A 20495-nucleotide genomic window follows, 5' to 3' on the forward strand; every position below is an offset into this window, starting at 1 on the left:
ATTGTGTCTGGCATTGGGTGCCTGACCGAGAAACTTAGCCAATGGCTATACAACGAGCTTAGACATTCTGTATCTGATCTGTTTTTATTCATAAGAGATACAATGCAGATTTTGAAGGATTTGGATGGGGTACAAGAGTTCTATGAGGCAGGATTTCATACTAGAAGCATTACTTTTTGTCCTCCGTCATAATTATTTTATTTTTGATGCACGATTCTTCCTCCAGATCCAAGGAACGCCGATGAGCGTAGCTTGCGCACCTACATTCTCCACTCTGTTCCTTGGGTGGTGGGAGGAGCTGGTATTCAGTGATATCCTGGGAGAATTTACACCACATTATTCTATGGAAAAGATACATAGATGATGTGGTATTTATTTGGAAAGGCTCAGAAGAACATTTGGAAAATTTCCTCTTGTTTCTTAACAACAATGACTGTAACATCAAACTTACCCTCGCCTATAGTAGAGCATAGATTCCTTTCCTGGATATCAACATCGAGGTAAAAGAGGATGGCTCAGTTCAAACAAACATCTATCACAAAGAAACGCGACAAATAGCCTCTTACATGCAACGAGTGTGCACTTGCCACGCACTGTTAACCCCTTCCCGCCGCAGCCCTTTTTTCGATTTTGCGTTTTCATTTTTCACTCCCCACCTTCAAGATCTATAACTTTTTTTATTTTTCCATGCACAGGGCTGTGTTATGACTTATTTAATAACCTGCCATATGGTTTCTGTTCCATAAAAAAAATAAGGACTTTTACACCAGTCCACTATGAACTCATGAAATCATTACTGACAGAGCTTGTCATCTGATTGTAAACAACTGTTATTAGCATTTATAAACAATTGAGATACTCTTGATACATTGTTTCCCAGTACTGAACCAACGGTTACTCTGATTGGCTTGCCAAGCTGTCACTCAGAGTTTACAACATAAGAAGCGACCAAGCCCGGCCGCCCCCGCCCCTAGAAGAAGCCGGGTTGACCCTGCGAAACATGTGTTGGGACACTGTTTCTTATGATATCCAGAGTTTAGGGACTAGTAATTGAGAGACAGTTTATTCACATTTCTTCATATCACTGAAGATCTCTGGCCGCACATAACTCTACTCCTGCCCTATCAGCCATTAGAACCATATGTCAGCACGCTGCAGGACACCGATCAATTAATGGCAGAAGTTCTGCGATACAATGCAGAACAATGAGAGCGTGTAAATTCATCCACATAGTGTGAACTGCTCTATACCATGCCACAGCATTAGGTGCAGAGACTGCCATGTGCAGCTGCTCGTTACAAGCTGGGATCCTGCAGCTGGGAGCACGGCATCTCTATACTCTTCTTAGCACGTATTCAGACTGAGTGGCAGTGTGTAGTGCAGGGGGAGTAACAGCGCTATTGTATACACATAAGAGCAGTGCCCAATTGTGTCTCTGAGGCAGCGATTTAGAACTATATAGTGAAATCACGCTGCTGCACAAGTAAATTATTGTACTGTTTGCTAAGGTGTTTTGGTGTATATACAATAGCCTGATTGTATTCACTACCAGAGCAGATTACGCAGTGGCATCTCGCTGCTGCACATACAGTTATAATACTCTGTCTCCCAAATGCTCCCTTATATAAGAATATTGTAGGGGGACATTATATATTCTTACAGGAGAAGTAACAGGAAGAATTAGGGGATCCACTCCTGTATAGTTGTCCTGGGCTGGCACCTGACAGCCTCTCTGGGTATCATAAAGTATGGTGATACTAGTGAAGCCATACTAGTTTTTTGGATATATTTCCCAAATAAATATGAAACTATTTTATAAGAATTAATAAAAGTTATATTTTAGCTTACACACTCACAACTTTTCCCTTCCCTCATCTCTTTCTATTCCCTAACAAAGTAACTAGATATTTCAGGTGGTGCACATCGTGAGTGTATATTATACAGTAGTGTGTGAACTCGACCCTTTGTTCACAGAATTTGAGCAACTCAGGAGAAGGCCTGTAGATGTGAGAGGCTCCTCCTTGCTCTCTTGTGTTATTCGCGGCTCCGAATGCCACCATCCACTACTCCATACGCCGTTGCCTGAGTAACAATGGCAGCAGTGGTGCCTGGGTTACACAAAGGGCACAGGCAGTAGTAACATCACTGCCTGTGTCCAGTGAGTAGCTCTATGTGCGTCTTATAAGCGCTAATTGATATTTAGAGCAAGGACTAGGACTTGCAGCTCGGACAGCATCTATTAGCTGTGCCCAGGACTGCAGTCCCACAATTTCCCCCATGATAGCGGCCCTGGACATAATAGTTACAGATGAGTAGGTTGGTAGAAATTCGGGTTTAACAGGATTATTCAAAATTTGTCTCCGATATGGACACCAATAGAGACCCAGATTTTGGATCTGGATAAAGAGTTTTTAGCACCCCAAAATGGGGTTAGTAAGGGATAGTAAGGGCTAGAGAAATGGAAAATGGGCTAGCCAAATAGGTACTTGAAATAATAATGTAATATAAAATAAATAAACAAAAACATATTTATGTTACTAGTTCTAGTGTCATTGTCAGTTATTAGGTGCACCTCTGCACTGTCTGCGGGGGAAAAAGATGGTGATTGAAAACTAAACACTTTGGGACAGCCCCCATCAGATCTTTAAAGCTATCCGTCTCCACCAGCCTGAGTGCAAGCATTTCAAAGGACAGCTATTTGGAAATGCTTCTATTCTTGACCTGATCTTGTGCTTGCGATGGGCCAAACTTTTGCTTTCTCTAAATGGTTTACAGAATGGAGTGCTGAATGGATGGTGTGGAGGAGGGTTTGTGAAGCTGGTACTGCTGGACATGTCAGTGGGAGACAAGTAGCGGCCCTGTGACTAGGGAGGCAGTAGAAATGACTGAGCCAACTAAAGGAGCAGGTGGAGCCTTATGTGTTTCCAGGATTTTTTGTTGTCTCAGCTGAGGTTTACTCTGCAAGTGCCTGGTCATACACAAGGTGCTTAGATTGTTAAGGCTTTGGCCACACTTAATGAACTGGTGGTACAGCCTGCAAATTACCCATGTTCTGTCTTTTGCTTGTTCTGTCGGCTAATATAATCACTGCCTTCTACCCATGTCAGATGTTAGGCCTCATTGTCACTCCTGGCTTTTTCCTCACAACCCTCCTTCTTCTTCGGGACATTGCAGAAAGCCACAGCCATTGGCAGTTTTGTTTCATCAACATCATAGTTCTCTTCTGATGGTCCACCGACCAGACCCACTTCCTCCAATTAAATCTTGCAACTCTATGTCTAGGGCAGGGTCAGTAGATGGACCACAGATTCCCAGCTTGGGAAGTCATTGTACAGCATGACTCCCTGCTCCACGATTTGTGGCTTACACTTACTTTTGTACTTGGAATGGGGGTAAGGTGGAGGGCTCTGCACGTCCAACTGAGGATCAGCAGGGCAAAGATTTTTGAACAGAATTTAATGCACTGTATGCCATGTAATTGACCAATGCCTCAACTTCATGTGACCAATTGGGGTCTACCAGTACAAGACACATGTATTGTGTCTTGTACTTTTACTGACAACAAAACCTTTCTGCTTCATGTATCAGTGTGCACTTTTCACTGATAAAACTTGGCTTCACGTAATAGTGTGTTCTCTTATGTGACAACTTTACTTTTCTGATGCAAGTGTTTGGGATATTCTGGGATAACACTACTTTTCTGATGAACGCATTTGTGTGCGCTGTTATGTGACAATACTTTTCTGATGCATGTAGTTGTGTGCCCTATTTACTGAGTGCAAGATATTGCTGGATGTAAATGCTAATAATACTGTCTGGTCTTAAGTATTGCTGTATAATCAGTAAGAATATCTCAACACTGATGCAATTATTAACAATGTCTTGTAAGGGCAATAATTTCTGATATCCAACTGTCTTTAATAATAGTAGCCTCTTCTATATACTTAAGAGCCCTGCCAGGGCAATTGTTTCACAAGTCTCTGCCTATCTGACTGACCTCATGAGGAGTAGCAAGTTCTCCCTAGCTCCCTCAGCAGTCAATCAAGCAGCTTTTGCTTTTTTTCAAACATGTACCTAGATCCCGAATGGTGACACATGTTTGGGCTCCAGGTCCGTGTGTGCTGAATCTGTGAAATTTGGTACAGATCTGAATTATGCACTTTGGTTCCATTCATCACTACTAGAAGTACCTCATGGGTCAATAAGGGGTTAACTGCCAAAGCCCTTTTCCATTTCTGTAAATTTATTTTTTACTCTATCCATTGCAAAAAAAACAAAATTTTTGCATTATAATGATTGCGGTAAAAATTTTACTACCTAATGCACCATTTATTATTTTGTACAATGTACTAGGAAATTGGAAAGACATTTAAAATGAAATAGAATTAGCTCTGCTTTCATGCTCCTACCCTACAGGCAGAGTGTAATAGGGTTGTTAAATCAGAGCCTTAGGACTCTCTGAGAGGTTGCTGGCCCATGATGATATCTGGAGGGAGAGTTTGGCATTAATATGGCAGTGCGCGCATGTTGTTGACTACAGTTTAACAGCCAGCACCAATCACAGCTTTTAGTGGTGGGTGTCAGTTGTATTATGCAGTAGACAACCACCTTGCATGGAGGGAACTCAACTCATAAGCCCTATCCATACACTCTATGACTTAACCGAATGGCATGTTTTGGTAAGGTGTTAAGTAGCTCTTTTGTGTGATTAGGTCAGAGGATCTAACTTCTACTTCTTGTACACATGAGTATTGGGTAATCATGACCCTACTGCCAATTCAATTGCTGTCCTTACGTCGACTGTAATCTAGTTATCCAAAATGAAATAGAGTTATTGATAGAGAAATGTTCTATAGCAGTGCATTTTTTCCTTATCTAATCCTTCAGCTGTACAATATACGGTAGCTGTAATAAAATTGTCAGCCAACTTTGTCCCAGTTTACACAGAAAAGTGAGTAAAATAAATGTGTCATTTATTTACGGTATTAGTAACTATGTTAAAATAACAGTAAAATATTGTTTCTTATGTGCTTAGTAACAAACATCAAACAGGTGCTGCATTTTAAAAATTACTGATTTATTTGAGTAATTTTTATTTATGTACCTTTTCCCTTTCTCGTGACAATTTCCTTTAACCTTGTAAATTGCTATTAAATCTGGCAAAAGTTCAGTTGTAAATATTACTAAATGTGTTTTTCATTCAACCAGTTTAATATTTTTAAAGGGGTATTCTCCTTTCAGCAAATAAATGTTATTGTTTGAATTTTCCAATATACTTTCTGTATCAATACCTCATGGTTATCTAGAAAGCCTCAGAGTGTGTTCACGCATGGGGCTTTCAATGCGTCAAAATGTCTGCGTTGAAACGCATGTGTCAGGAGGCATGCATCTGAACACATACATTTTTAAATGTTACAATGTGTTTTGCTACTCTGAAAGCGTTTTTCTTCGTTGCTGTAAAGGTAAACAGCTATGAAAATGTTTACGCAGCTGCTTACACTTCCAGCAATGAAGAAATATGCTTCAAGAGTAGCAAAACGCATTGTAACATTTAATAACTTATGCGTTCTGACTAACACGTTTCGACACATCCAAAAAACCACGTGTGAACCCACTCTCAATGTTTATTTCCAGAAGACAGAAATCTTACTTTGGTCACACAGGGGCACGGCTCGTTATAACACACAGCTGTGATTATCCTTGAACCATGCACCTGTATGACCATGGTCAGATTTCTATACACTGGAAATAAACAATGAAGCTTTCTATAAAGAAAGACAGCAAGCAGAGATCTAGATAACCATGAGAAATTGATACACAAGAGTATATTGTAAAATTGTATAATTTTTAATAATACAAACAATAACCTTAATTTGTCAAAATGGGAATACCCTTTAAGGTTCTATTTTGGTTAATGCTTTTTTATTGAAACCTAACTATTAAAATATGTAAAAGTGTGTCATAATAAAATATAATAACTCTCTACTGCAGCAATTTAATTTTTCACCAAAAATCAAATACACGCCAATCATGTCTTGCTAAATTTTCTAAAAATAATTATCATGAAGCAAAAGCCTTGTTATATAGATTTCGAAGGATTGTTTGTAAACTTACAATAAACTAGCAGATCTCCAAGGCTACATGGAACATTTTGCAGAAAAACAACAGCAGCATTAGGTAAACTGAATCTCTTGTAATAAAACAAATATTTCACAGTTCATTAAATCTGAGCTATTGAAAAGAACTAGCTGTTCTCAGGTGCGTGACCTGAAAAATAGATATCTGTTGCCTGCACCACAAGGGATTAGAGATGTTTTGAGTGATACAGATGCTTCTAGGCAGGGTATCTGTTAACCAATATTTTTCATCCCAGGACTAGAGATCATGTTTTCAAGCTGCCTGATCAAAGCAGTTAGAACTCTAATACATTTATTTATAAGCCTTTTATCCTTAAAGGGATAAAAAAAACAACTCAATATTTATATAACATTCTTGATAAATGAAATTGCACATATTTTTATAATATAAAGAAAGAGATTAAAATGTATCATCTAATGTTAATAAAATGTTATGGATAAAAACTGTTACTTTACTGTAAAATTATGATTTATATTATAATATAATATTATATTATCTATTGCTACCATGGAATCATGAGCATGATTAAAAGCGCCAAAGTCCCAGTGTAAGACCATATGACCATTCACCTTCCATATGCCATTTGTTGCCATAATTCATATTCAAATGTGTCATTAAAGTATAAGAAATTATGTAACTAGTTGTACAATTTTGAACAACAAAAACATGTTGTGGACATAGACTATAATGAAAAATTAAACTGCTGCTGACCCTTTTTTCATGTATGGCAGTATATGGGGATTTTCCTCCTCATTCATTACAATGTACAGATAGCACATTGTAATGAATGGGTTAAAATGTGACAGCCTCGGGTCTTCGGAAGACCTGAGGCTGTCATGGCGACGGTTCGCCGCTCCCCGATGACAGCACTGCCGGCGGAAATCGTCGGGAAAACACCGATAAGCCTTTGCTTTGATATGCAGCAAAGACTTACCGGCTATGGAGAGGGCTCGGCCTGCGGGCCCTCTCCATGCACCGGGACCTGGCTTGCACTGTATTAGTATGGCACAAGTCGGGAAGGGGTTTATCAGTCCTGTGATTTTGTCCCTGTGGAGGAGACACAGATGATGACCACTGGTCACATGTCCACATCACATGTCCTGCACCTGCCTGGGCAGGTTATGTAATCCCCACTATGTTTGGCTGTAGTCGGTTGCTTGCAGGGCATACAATATGGCCAGTTTTGTGGTGAGACCCATTTCAGTGAGGCAATGTACAGTGATGGCAGTTACTCACATCATTACTATGGTAACAGAGCAAGACAGTCTTTTAGATGATTCCTGGGAGCAGAGCATGAGAGGGAGAAGATGTTACTGAGACCTGAGGGCTCATGGAAGCTGTAGGATCCAGTGGTGTCCATCTTGAAGATAACTCCAGCTACTTTAGAAATCCCATAAAATGTGGCTAAAAATATGGTTGTACATTAAATATTAACACACTGGGTAAAATTGGGGAAAGTTAATTTCATTTTAGCTAGGAAGGCAGATTAGGTGGTAGCATACATTAAAAAAAGTCTACATGCTTGCATATGACAAATATATAGATCAACTCAAAAAACAAGGGGGCACTGTCTCTGCATGGAGGAAACAAACTTTAATCACCAGAGGAGACAAGGTTTCTTTACTATTAGAACTGTGAATCTGTAGGATAGCCTGCCTCAGGAGATTGTCACAGTGCGGAGAGAAAGGAATTTCAAAAAGGGCCTATATGCCTTTTTAGATCAAAATAATATGAATCCCTTACATAATTATTAATTATTAATCCCTGACATCCCTGACATGGTTGAATGTGATGAACATATGTTTTTTTTTTTCAACGGAATTAACTATGTAACTATGAAACATAGCCTCTGCCAGTCAGATCACACCTGGTGTGCGTCACTTTGAGGACATGGATGTAACGGCTATGACCAGGTGGTGCCACAACAGTAAGAAGCTTTAGCTCTACCCACTTGTAATGCCCAGGGGACATGTGATTTTGCTGGTAAGACTAAGGCCTTTGATGGATTTCATGGATTGAACGCAGTGCCAAGGATAGAACTGTGAGCATCATAGTTATATACAATGAAATTCATGCTGTATTTTATGTATAACAGCAGCATCAAACTGCATAATAATAAATTATAACCATCTTATAATTATGCAAATGAAAAACACATCTTATCCTGGAAAACATTCAAGTCCTTTAACAACTACTTTTATTGAAAACAAAAAGTGACCACGAAAGAAAGACAATGTGACCAATTCATTGCCTCTTCCCAAAGCTAATGCTGGCTTCATCCTTAAAGGACATCTACCATCAGATAACCTGATGGTAGATGCTTGAACTCACCTCTCGGCCAGTCCCATCACCAATATTCTTCTTTTATGTAGCAAAGTTGGGTCAACTTACAAAAAGTGCAAGAAATTCTCACATTGTATCGCCCGTAGCACAGGCTTTGTCAGGGGAACGTGCTACGGGCGATACGCGTGGGGCATCCACATCCCCCTTCCAGGACTATTCTCTATGGTAATGTAACTTGCACTACTTTATTTATATCTAGTACTTTGTCACATAGTGATATACTCGGCTCATGCAATAACTCGCTATTATCACTTACCTACATGTATTATTGAATTTACAGCCCTTTATTGCTATGTTTTTTGACCATATTGCATGATCTAATATAGGTGCACACCACCTTTTTTCTATTTGATACCTTGATTTAGGGGGGAATTTTTGTAGTGTACCCATTATGGGTTTTTAATGTTTTAATTTGTTGATTTTGTACTTAATAAAGTTTATTCATTTTCTATACACATCTGCTTTGCTTTTGGATTTACAATATTCTTCTTTTTTCATCTTTTAAAACAGACGGATTTCACAGAAAACAAAAAGCTTTATAAACTATTCAAATGAGCCGGAAGCACTCTGCTGAGCACCTCATGGCTCCACAGATAAGTAATTTTTGCATGCCCCTGGTGGATTGACATGCCCACACTATGCTAAGTGAGCCAGTGACGTCACCAGCTCTCCCTCTGCTATTACCTCACTATGAGTGAACATAGCATTATCTTACCACATTCTGATATGATAGAGCAAGATACCACAGGGAGGGCTGGTGACATCACCAGCTCTCTTAGCATAGTGTGGGTGTGTAAATTGGCCAGTGGGGGGGGGGGGATTCACAAATAACTTATCAGCGGAGCCAAGAGGTGCTCAGCAGAGCGCCTCAGTTTCATTTGCATAGTTAATAAAGTTTTTTTTCTATTAAATCCATTCTAAAGGATGAAAAATTATACACATACCTAAGAATTGTAATGCACTGTGAAATATGTTTGTTCCATACAAATAATAACTATTATAAGCACTTTATAAAATATGGAAAGTCTCAAGTTCAAAAAAAAGTAAATGATAAGATTAATTTACACAGTTGTCTAAGGTGATAGAAAGCATAACATGACAGTAAGCACAGGACACACAAGTCTATAAAAATATATTCAATGAAAATCTGTCACTGATGGAGAAACCCAACATGTATGTGAAGGTTACTTGATGTAATTTACAGATTGCATTAATAACATAACAGAATGGCAATTGAAAGAGCCAAGTTGAAAGAATACATACATAAATCTATGAAGGATAGACTCTTATAGCATAGAGAATACATATTTCTCTTGCTGAAACTTTATGCTCAGAAATGCCAAAATAAAATTAGTGTCAGATGTTCTTATTGTATGTTGTATTAAAAATTAATTAAAATATCATGAAAAGAATATTTTAAGCACATGTACACCTAAAATGCATGGATACATTGACCTGTTACAAATAAGATACTATAAGCCTATTCAACAAAGCTAAATAGCTAATCCCTACCTAAAAAACAACCCACCCCCACCTCACATAGTAACACGAGTCATACACATAAAAGTATTGTACATAGCCCAAAGTCTCTAAAATCACCCATAATACAACTTCTACACTGCTCAAAAATAATAGGGGCAAGATAAGGACAGATAAACAAAATATATGAAGCAGAAAACCAAAAAATACAGAACATAGAGTAAGTATAGAGTGGGAGATGTACAAATCCCTGACATGTTTTTTTTTTTGTGCTTCATCTCCCACCCTATACTGGTCTGTTTTTTTAACTGTATATTGTTTACATGTCCTTCTCTTGCCATTATTATCTTTTGAGCTGTATAGAAGTTAAACTATGGAAATTTGGAGGCATTGTATTACTCATGTGTTACTGTGTAGGGTGGAAATGTTAAGGTCTCCTTATCCACAATTTATATGTATTTTAACCCCATAGCGCAATAAGACGTACCCTTACGTCTTACTGCGCATGGGGGAGTATGAAGAGGGCTCACAGGCTGAGCCCTCTTCATACTCACCGGGCATTAGCTTCATAATGAAGCAAACGCCCGTTGCTAACACTCGCGATCGGTGCTTGCACCGATCGCGGGTGTTAACCCCTTGATTGCCGCCGGCAAAGCTGCCGGCGGCATTAAAGAGCCGGCGGCGCATGGGCGCCACCATCTTGGCTCCGATCGTCACTCCCCGTGACGTCACCGGGGAGCGGCGATCCGTTGCCATGACAGCCTGGGATCACACAAAGATCCCAGGCTGTCATGATCGAGGCTATCTATTATAATGTGCGATCTGCACATTATAATAGATGGTATGCAAAATCCCCATATACTGCCATACTGTAGTATGGCAGTATATGGTAGGATCAATCAGACAACCTAGGGTTAAAGTACCCTAGGGAGTCTGTAAAATAGTAAAAAAAATAAATAAAAAAAAGTAAAAAAAAAAAAATTATATTAAAAAAACATAAAAATTAAAATCACCCCCCTTTCCCTGGAACTGATATAAATATAAATAAACAGTAAAAATCATAAACACAATAGGTATCGCCGTGTCCGAAAATGCCCGATCTATCAAAATATAATAACCGTTTTTCACTGCGTTAAACCCCGTAGCGGAAGTCGCAAATGGCATTTTTTTGCCATTTTGAAAAATAGAAAAAATTCTATAAAAAGTGATCAAAATGTCGAACAGTCCTAAAAATAGAAGCATTGAAAACGTCACCAGAAGTCGCAAAAAATGACACCACCCACAGCTCCATACACTAAAGTATGAAAAAGTTATTAGCGCAAGAACACGGCAAAATGAAGAATTTTTTTTCTGTACAGGAGGTTTTAATTTTTGTAAATGTATGAAAACATTATAAAACCTATACAAATTTGGTATCCCCGTGATCGTGTTGACCCAATGAATGAAATAGACATGTCATTTGGGGTGCACAGTGAAAGCTGTAAAAACCAAGCCCACAAGAAATGGCGCAAATGTGTTTTTTCATCATTTTCACTGCATTTAGAATTTTTTTCCCGCTTCCCAGTACACGGCATGGAATATTTAATACCATCACTACGAAGTGCAATTTGTTACGCAGAAAATAAGCCATCACACAGCTCTGTACATGGAAAAATAAAAAAGTTATAGATTTTTGAAGGTGGGGAGTGAAAAATAAAAACGCAAAAACGAAAAAGGGCCTGGTCCTTAAGGGGTTAAAGGAAGTTATTTTGCATCTTTGTTTTTGTATGCATTTACATTTGGGGGTATTTTGGGTAGTGATGACTACATACCTGTTTTGTTTGGTTGTCACCATAATAACATAAGAAGGATTTCTGTAAAAAATGTATGCATGTTGTGGTTATCAGGGCTTGGTGCCACTTACCTAACCTTGAAATAGGCACAATTCCTGCTATATGGCCAGGAAAAATCCCTCAATGGTGTTTTACAGCAGAAGTAATACTATCCATAACAATTATTGTACACTAGTTTTCTAGTATCATGATATCATACTATCATGTTATCATGCTACAAATAATATCTAGTTGTTTTTTAAACTAGAATAAATCGTTTCACCATTCCTAACAGGTTTGACATTCATGGTTGTCAAGACAGCAATGATGTCATAATGAATAATGTAGCAACAATGAACAGCAATGTTATAATAATAGTTCTCATGACAACAATAGTAAAGTTGTCCAGGCAACAACTTATAGTGAATGGGTTGCTATAGCAATGGTAACAATATAGTGGCCAATATGTCAAGGAATGACAGAAGTTTAAAAATGATTTACCAAATAGTGCTGTAAAAAATCTAGGAGCAAATTTAAAATGAAGGGCACTGTTTTGACCCTAAGTAGTAGAAAATGTGCACATTTTTTTATGTTGGCCTGGTAAGATATAACTCTATTGGAGTACAGTCAGCTGCTACCAGACTTCCCAGCTGGAGGTAGCCGGTTTCCTGTGAAGGATTACAACAGGAGGCCAAAAAGAGTTTGAAGATTTAAAAATTAATAATAACTAGAGATGAGCGAGTATACTCGTCCGAGCTTGATGCTCGTTCGAGTATTAAGATACTCGAAACGGCTCGTTGCTCGGACGAGTATTTCCCCTGCTCGAGATCGAGCATTTAATTAAACAAACACAGTGAAGAACAATGAAGAATAGAATAAAAACAGTGAACACAGTGAACACAGGATCATTTAAGTGAAGAACACAGTGAAGAATAGATTACAGATGTTTGGCACATCTGCTTACTTGTCGGAAGATACACGCTGAACGGCAGCAGGGAGACATCGCACAGCAGGGAGACATCTGGCGCAGCAGAGACACATCTGGCGCAGCAGAGACACATCTGGCGCAGCAGAGACACATCTGGCGCAGCAGAGACACATCGGGCGCAGCAGAGACACATCGGGCGCAGCAGGGAGACATCGCGCGCAGCAGGGAGACATCGCGCGCAGCAGGGAGACATCGGGCACCAGGGAGACATCGGGCACCAGGGAGAAATCGGGCAGCAGGCAGACATCGGGCACCAGGGAGACATCGGGCAGCAGGGAGACATCGGGGAGACTTCAGTGGAAGAAGAGGAGCGGATCCCGGGACAGCGTATCTCCTCTCCCGACAAGTAAGCAGATGTGCCGAACATCTGTAATCTATTCTTCACTGTGTTTTTCACTGCGTTTTTCACTTAAATGATCCTGTGTTCACTGTTTTTATTCTATTCTTCACTGTTCTTCACATCTGTTAACTTGTCGGGAGATAATATACGCGCGGAACAGTGAAGAATAGATTGCAGATGTTTGCATACATCTGATCACTTATCAGAAGACATTCTTTTTCAATTAAATAACACATTTTATTCCCGAACCATGGTCCCTTTGAAAAATGCTCGAGTCTCCCATTGACTTCAATGGGGTTCGTTATTCGAGACGAGCACTCGAGCATCTGGAAAAGTTCGTCTCGAATAACGAGCACCCAAGCATTTTAGTGCTCGCTCATCTCTAATAATAACCCCTGTTGCTAACTATTTACAGTAGGGAAAATTAGTAATTCCATGAAAGCAGTATGTAATCAACTACCAACCAGCAAGAAGTCTCTCTCAGACCTGTTAGCTTCTATTTAAGAAGCTCCTCCTACTCTGCACTCATTGCCTGTATTACACCTGTTTGAACTTATTACCTGTATAAATTACACATGTCCACACCCCAACCTCTCCGCCATGAATAACACCAAAGAGCTCTCTGAGGACACCAGGTACAAAATTGTAGGCATACACAAGGATGGGATGTGATAAACGACAATAGGCAAGCAACTTGGAAAGAAGATAAAACTGAAACAGAAAATGTAAGAAACTCAGTCAGGTGCTCTATGCAAGATCTCGCCTTGTGGAGCAAGGATGATTCTGAGAAGGGTTAGGAATCAGGCCAGAACTACATGGAAGGACCTTGTCAATGGCCTGAAATGAACTGGGATTCAAAGATCACCAATAGTAACACACTAGTTCATCATGGTTTTGGCATCAACACCACTTGCCGTGTTTGGAAGAGTACAACCCTAAGAACACTGTCCTAAGCATGGGGTGGAAATAACATTGTTTTATCCTTTGAGAGTGCTTTTCTCCAAACAACAAAAGATGAGAAAGATCCTCCTGCACAGAAGATTTCAAAAAGTTAAAAAGGAAAACAGTGATATCCAACAGCATACAATTCATAGGCTATGGGGCATCAGCCATATAATATTTAAATACAATATGACTTAACAATAATAATAAAGAAATTAAAAAAAAAAGCAAAAGGAGTAAAAATAAGGTCAAGCAAGATTGAACACTTTAGTAGGAGAAACACAGTAGCCATTAAAGAATAGAAGCTGAATAATACATGATGTGATCTACTTTGATCACCCATGTTCCAGCTAGTATCGGTGGAATCAGCATGTGTCCCATTAAGGAGTGGTTACAATAGGGAGCAAAGACAATAGGACGGGTGCAGGATAAGAACTTGTCAAGTCAGCTATCAGCTTCCTACACAAGTGGCATCCATTCTAATTATTCTCATTTTTATTTGATGTTGGTGCCCTTGCTCCCACTTTTTTTGAGAAGTGGTCCAAAATCCCCACATCAGGAAACATCTGACCAAATACAGACGGTCCCCTACTGAAGGACACCCGACTTACAGACAACCCCTAATTATAGACGGAACCCTCTGCCCACTGTGACCTCTAGTGAAGATCACTGGATGCTTTATTTTAGTCCCAGGCTAAAATTATCAGTTGTAAGGTGTCTTTAATGAAGGTTTACTGATAATCCTTCCCGTTACAGCAAAAAAAAAATATACAGTTCCGACTAACATAGAAATTCAAATAAGAACAAGCATAAATAACCTATCCTGTAAGTAACCTGGGGTCTGCCTACATTTAGATCTCTTTTTCTATTGTTTTTAATGCTTATTTCATGCAATTTAATGAAAATTATTCAAAAATCAAACAATATGATCTTCTGTATTTAGTTTTAGTTTCTTTGTCTCTTCTGACTCTCAGAGTTGAAGTGTACCTATCAAATACCTACCCCACTAGGGGTCGTCTATAATTTTACCATTTACTATTATAGTTTTACTTAACATATCTTTTTCAGAGAGGTGGCCCAGGTCCTTGAGCGGTGGCAGCAGGTTGATCAATGATAAGGTTGACTTGTGAAGCATGTTCGAGTGGGCAGGCAAAATAATCAGTCAAAACTTTCACCAGGGAGTCAGGCTTGACCTATCCCTCTAAAGCAGAAATTGTTCCTCCTATTGCAGTCTTCCATATCCGCTAGTTTAGCTTTAATAGCCTCCAACTCATCCTCCATATTGATTGTGACATCCACCAAATTGTTGCGGGCTGCTGTTATCTCAGCCATCTGTCCCCTGAGTAGGTAACTTCACCAAATTCCCTGGAGTACTTGTTGCTTTCTGGAAATATTTGTCTGCAGGTAGGATAGAAAATATTTCATATAGGGGGGGGGGGGGGGGGTCACTAGTTCCTGCATTTGATCAAATATAAAGGGGCTCATTTAATGGGTCGCGGATCTCACTTTTGTCGGACTGTTTGTCTTTTTCGGGGACTGCGCGGCTTGGACAGGTATTTAACAGGTGTCTGCGCTGGGATTGTGTCACACTCAATCTTTTGTTAGAGCAGCTGCGCTGGCTTCCATGCGTTGCGCAAATTGAAGGGTTTGCCGTTGGATGATCCGACTGATTCGGACTGAGTGCAGGATTTATGGGCGCATGATCTTAGTAATTCCCGGCACAGTGCATTATCATCGGAAAAGGCACTTTCGGTGATCTCCATCAGACAGGTAAGAAAATGTGCCCTAATGAGCCATATATGCACTGGGGGCAGGAGTATGATTTTTTTTTTAAAAAAAGGAACTATGCAAAATTTTAAACATTTAAAGCATGTGAAATAATTCCAATTTACGTTAATTTATGTTAAAATAGAGTCCATAAAAAAAATCCTTCCTTTGCACACCTACCCTGGACCAGGTGCAGATTTGTGCCTAAAAGGTAAAAAAAAAAACGAAAAAAAAGATACATAAGTGAAAAGTCTCATGAAACACCTGGAAGACAAAGACACATAAGGCATACTGCACAAGGTCCTGACCAAGGTTTACTTGGAAAACGACAGCAAAAGTCGCAGTGAAAAGTCGGAAAAATTAGACAATTTTACTAGCAGAAATAAAGATACATGTCCCCCAATAAATTAACATAGTTTAACCCACCCATCAGGCTTCTCTTCCTTAGCAACAGTCTCCTTAGTGTGTGCATCGCAGGCTGACACGCATGCGCAGCGGACATATGTTGTCTTTGTCCGGTGAGCAAGCCAACAGCCTGCACCTAGTACTCATGCTCGGGTGGTACACCTCCGGGCCTCATCTCGCGAGACTTTTCTTGCAGGCTCACACAATCCGGACATGCGCACAGGGTATCACCAGATGCCGATACCTGAAATATCCAATGCGTTTCACTTGGTGCCTGGGAGCCTGGGGTGTGACCCTCTGTTTAGCGCCACGAGTGGATTTAAACTGGACCGAAATATGCCCTGGTAGGACCCACTGGTCACACAGGACAGAGGCACTCCAAACTTGAGCACCTTTCATAGGACCTCCGTGTCCATTACCGCTACAAGCCCAAAATATTGAATGTTTTAGCACCATGACCAGGAATTACAAGGTAAGGGAAATAATTTTTTCCACCATGTACTGTTTTTTATATTATCAACAGTACCAATAGCATTGACCCTATTTTCACATAACCTAACTATCCAATGGTTCATTTATTTGGCTATGCAATTTCCATAGGCCCCTGATGAGCCTAAATTAAGACATGGCATGTAGGGACATGCTGCACCTATTGAACTGAGATTTCATCTCAAATATCTGTTCCCTTGACTCTGGCTTTTTAACAGGGTCAGTGTTAATAGGGATAGGTTCCGCTCGGGGTTAGCCATTTAGGTCTGTGGCTCCGAAGTTAGGTTACCAGGTTGTACTAGCCAACTGTCATATTAGGGTTTAGTAGGGGCAGTACCTGATCCACTATACACCTTTATTACCATTGACAGTTTGACTATACCCCACAGTACTATCTCCCACATTTTCCATTCTGTCTGAATTGATCCCAGATGAACTACTATTGTCAATACCACAGCCGTGGGTGACTGCACAGAATGCGACCTGGCATTTATGGTTCAGGAGAAGGCGCTTCTAGTTAAACCATGACCATTACAACAACATTCTTGGAGAGTTTTTCATTAGCTCACGACCCTGCTCTTTTGCATTCACTGTAATGTTCTGGCCTGGCATTTGTCCTTCTCACTAGTTCTTTGCAACATGCTCCATGATTTTTTGTCTTCGGTTTTAAACTGATTTCGTCCAGGATTGTGTCTAGTTATAATTTCATAGTCACATTTTTATATGAACATTAGCGTTTTTAATGATTTGAAGTAAAAGTTATATTCTCCATATTCACCACCTATATATATATATATATTTTCTCTTGCTATACACATATACACAAAGTGAATTTGCAGTGTAAATCTATCCTACTTATATTGAAACATCCCCTTTAAGTCATCTGATACTCGTAACTGACATAAGCCAATTGATAAGTGTCCTTTCAGGGGGTCACTCACCACTGAGCAATTTACTGGGGAAGATATTTAAATAACGGAAAATGAGAATTATTCCCACCATTAATTCGGTTTCCATTAGTCCACCATGATGGCCCCAACTGGAGGATGACCCTTGACCTCTGTAGGGACAGGAAGCAGAGAGGTTAAATGCCCCTCCCCAGCATCCACACTCCAGTGACTACCAAATAACTACACCGGTCTTGGATGCAACCCATTTATTGTATGTTGCGATCACACACAGTTAAAACAAGCAAATAATAACATTAGCAAGACTACTCTAGGGAAGTGAAAAATATATGGGCCGTCATGGTGGACTAATGGAAACTGAATTAATGGTGAGAATAATTATCATTTTCCATGGCGTCCCCATGATGTCCCCAACTGGAGATGTACCAGATAATATATCTAGGGGGGGGGGCGGAGAACTGCCTGTAAGACCTTCCTACCACAGGCTTGATCCCTAGCACCTTGGATATCAAGTCTATGGTGTCTGGCGAAGGTTAACTGACTAGACCAGGTGGCTGCTTTACATATCTCTTCTAGTGAAGCCCCACGTGTTTCAGCTCATGAGGCTGCTACACCTCTAGTTGAGTGAGCCCAAACAGTCCCTGGAATGTCTATGTTTTTAGCATCATATGCTTCTTTGATGCTAGTCCTAATCCAACGGGCAATCAAAGTTTTAGATGCACTTTTTCCTCTGTTTTCCTTTAAATTGTAAGAAAATGTTGTTGTCCTTCCTCCAAGGCTTGTTGTTGTCTAAGTAATGAAGAAGATATCTTCTTACATCCAAAGTATGCCATGCTGATTCTCTGATGTTCTTTGGTTCTGGAAAAGGAAGATAAGACAATTTCTTTATTACGATGAAAGCTGGAAGACATTTTTGGTGTGAATGCTTTATCTAGCGTTAAGATCACTTTGTCATCGAATATCTTGAGATAGGGCTTTTTGAAGGAGAAAGCTTGAATCTCCTATAGATATCTAGCTGAAGTTATAGCTATAGGGAAGGTTAGTTTGAGGGTTAGCTTCCTAACATTGTCTAAGGGTTCAAATGGTGGTCCCATGAGTTGATTCAAAAGTAAAGACAAATCCCAATTTGGAATGTTCTGCCATAAGTGTGGTCTTAACCTAGAGGTGAATTTTACAAACCTCTGGATCCACTTGTGTTCTTCCAGGGAGGAATCGAAGAAAGCATTAAGGGCTGACACTTGGACTTTAAGTGAACATGTTTTCAGTCCTTTATCAAATCCTGCTTGCAGGAAATCCAGAATGTAGGAAATATTAGGTGACAATTGATTAGCAGCCACAAAAGTATACAAACTTTTTCCATATTCTGGAATAAATTTTTTGGGTGACTAATATACGACTAGCCTTCATTGTGAATCTTACCTCACCCGATAATCCACGGGCTGTTAACAGCATCCTTTCAGGATCCACGAAGAGAACTGGAAGGCCTGAGGATTGGGATGGCGAACTGGACCCTGGAACAAGAGGTCGGTTCGAGGTGGCAGCAGAAGAGGTTCTGCCAGGGCCACCTTCCTTAACCAAGAAAACCAGTTCTTTTTCAGCCACCAAGGTACCACGAGAATAACTTCCGCCTGATCTTCCCGGATGTTTTGGATAACTTGAGCTACAAGAGGTGTTGGAGGGAAGGCATACAACAGAGGCACCTACCTAGATGAGCTGAACGCATCCCTCTGATTGAGGGGAACTATAGACTCCAGAGAGAATAAAAGTGGAAACTTTGCGTTTTTGCTCGAGGCAAACAGGTCGATTACTGGTTATCTCCATTTGTGTGTTAATTGCCAATAAATGTCCTCGTTCAGACACCACTAGTTTTGGTCAATCTTTTTCCGACTGAGGTAATCTGACAGCTGATTCTCTTCTCCCTTCAGATGAATGGCTGAGAGAGCAGACATTGTCCTTGGCCCAGGCAAATATTTTGTTTGAGAGATCTCGGTTCTTTGTTCCCCCTTGATGGTGGAGATATGCCACCGTGGTAATGTTGTCTAAATATATTCTGATATGTTGTTCTTTCAGTTTTTGAATACTGGTTTTTAAGGCTTCTAATATGCTCTAAGTTCTCGATAGTTTGAGGATCAGGCACTTATCGATTTTGGCAACAGCCACTGAATTGGATGACCTGCTACATTTGCTCCCCATCCTGACTGACTTGCATCTTTCTGAATAGCTGTGACTGGCCAGAGATGCCAGGGTATCCCTTTCACTAGGTTTGTGAAATTCGTCCACCAATCGATGGAACGTTTGACTAACATAGGAATTTCCACCTTCTGGTTTAGATGAAGAGGATTCTTGTCCCAAGAAACTAGTACCCAAATCTGCAGAGTCCTTGTATGGCTCTAATTCCATTGCACACACTGGATGCATGCTGTCATAGGTCCTAGGATTTTCATCACTCTTATGGAACAACATTTCTTCTCTTGAAATGCTGCTATCTGATCTCTTAATTTCCTTCTCTTTTCTAACAGGAGAAAGCACATTTGCTGTGATGAGTCTACCAGAACTCCTAGAAAAACCACACACATGATTGGAATTAGGTTGGATTTCTCCATATTGATTATCCAGCCCAGTTGTTGTAGAGTTCTTATTGTGATGTCTCTGTGGTGAATCAGTTCTTGTCTTGAGGCGCTTACTACTAGCAAATTGTCCAGGTAAGGTATAATTGATATTCCTTCCTTCCTTAGGAATGCTATTACCTCGATCATTATCTTTGAGAAGGTTCTTGGTGCTGATGATATTCCGAAAGAAGGTACTTCCTCCCCTTCTAGTGTTAACACTGCAAACCTGAGAAATTTCTGAGAGTTTGGGTGTATTGACACATAATATACATCTTT

Source organism: Engystomops pustulosus, chromosome 7, assembly GCF_040894005.1.
Source record: "Engystomops pustulosus chromosome 7, aEngPut4.maternal, whole genome shotgun sequence".
NCBI classification, from domain to species: Eukaryota; Metazoa; Chordata; class Amphibia; order Anura; family Leptodactylidae; genus Engystomops; species Engystomops pustulosus.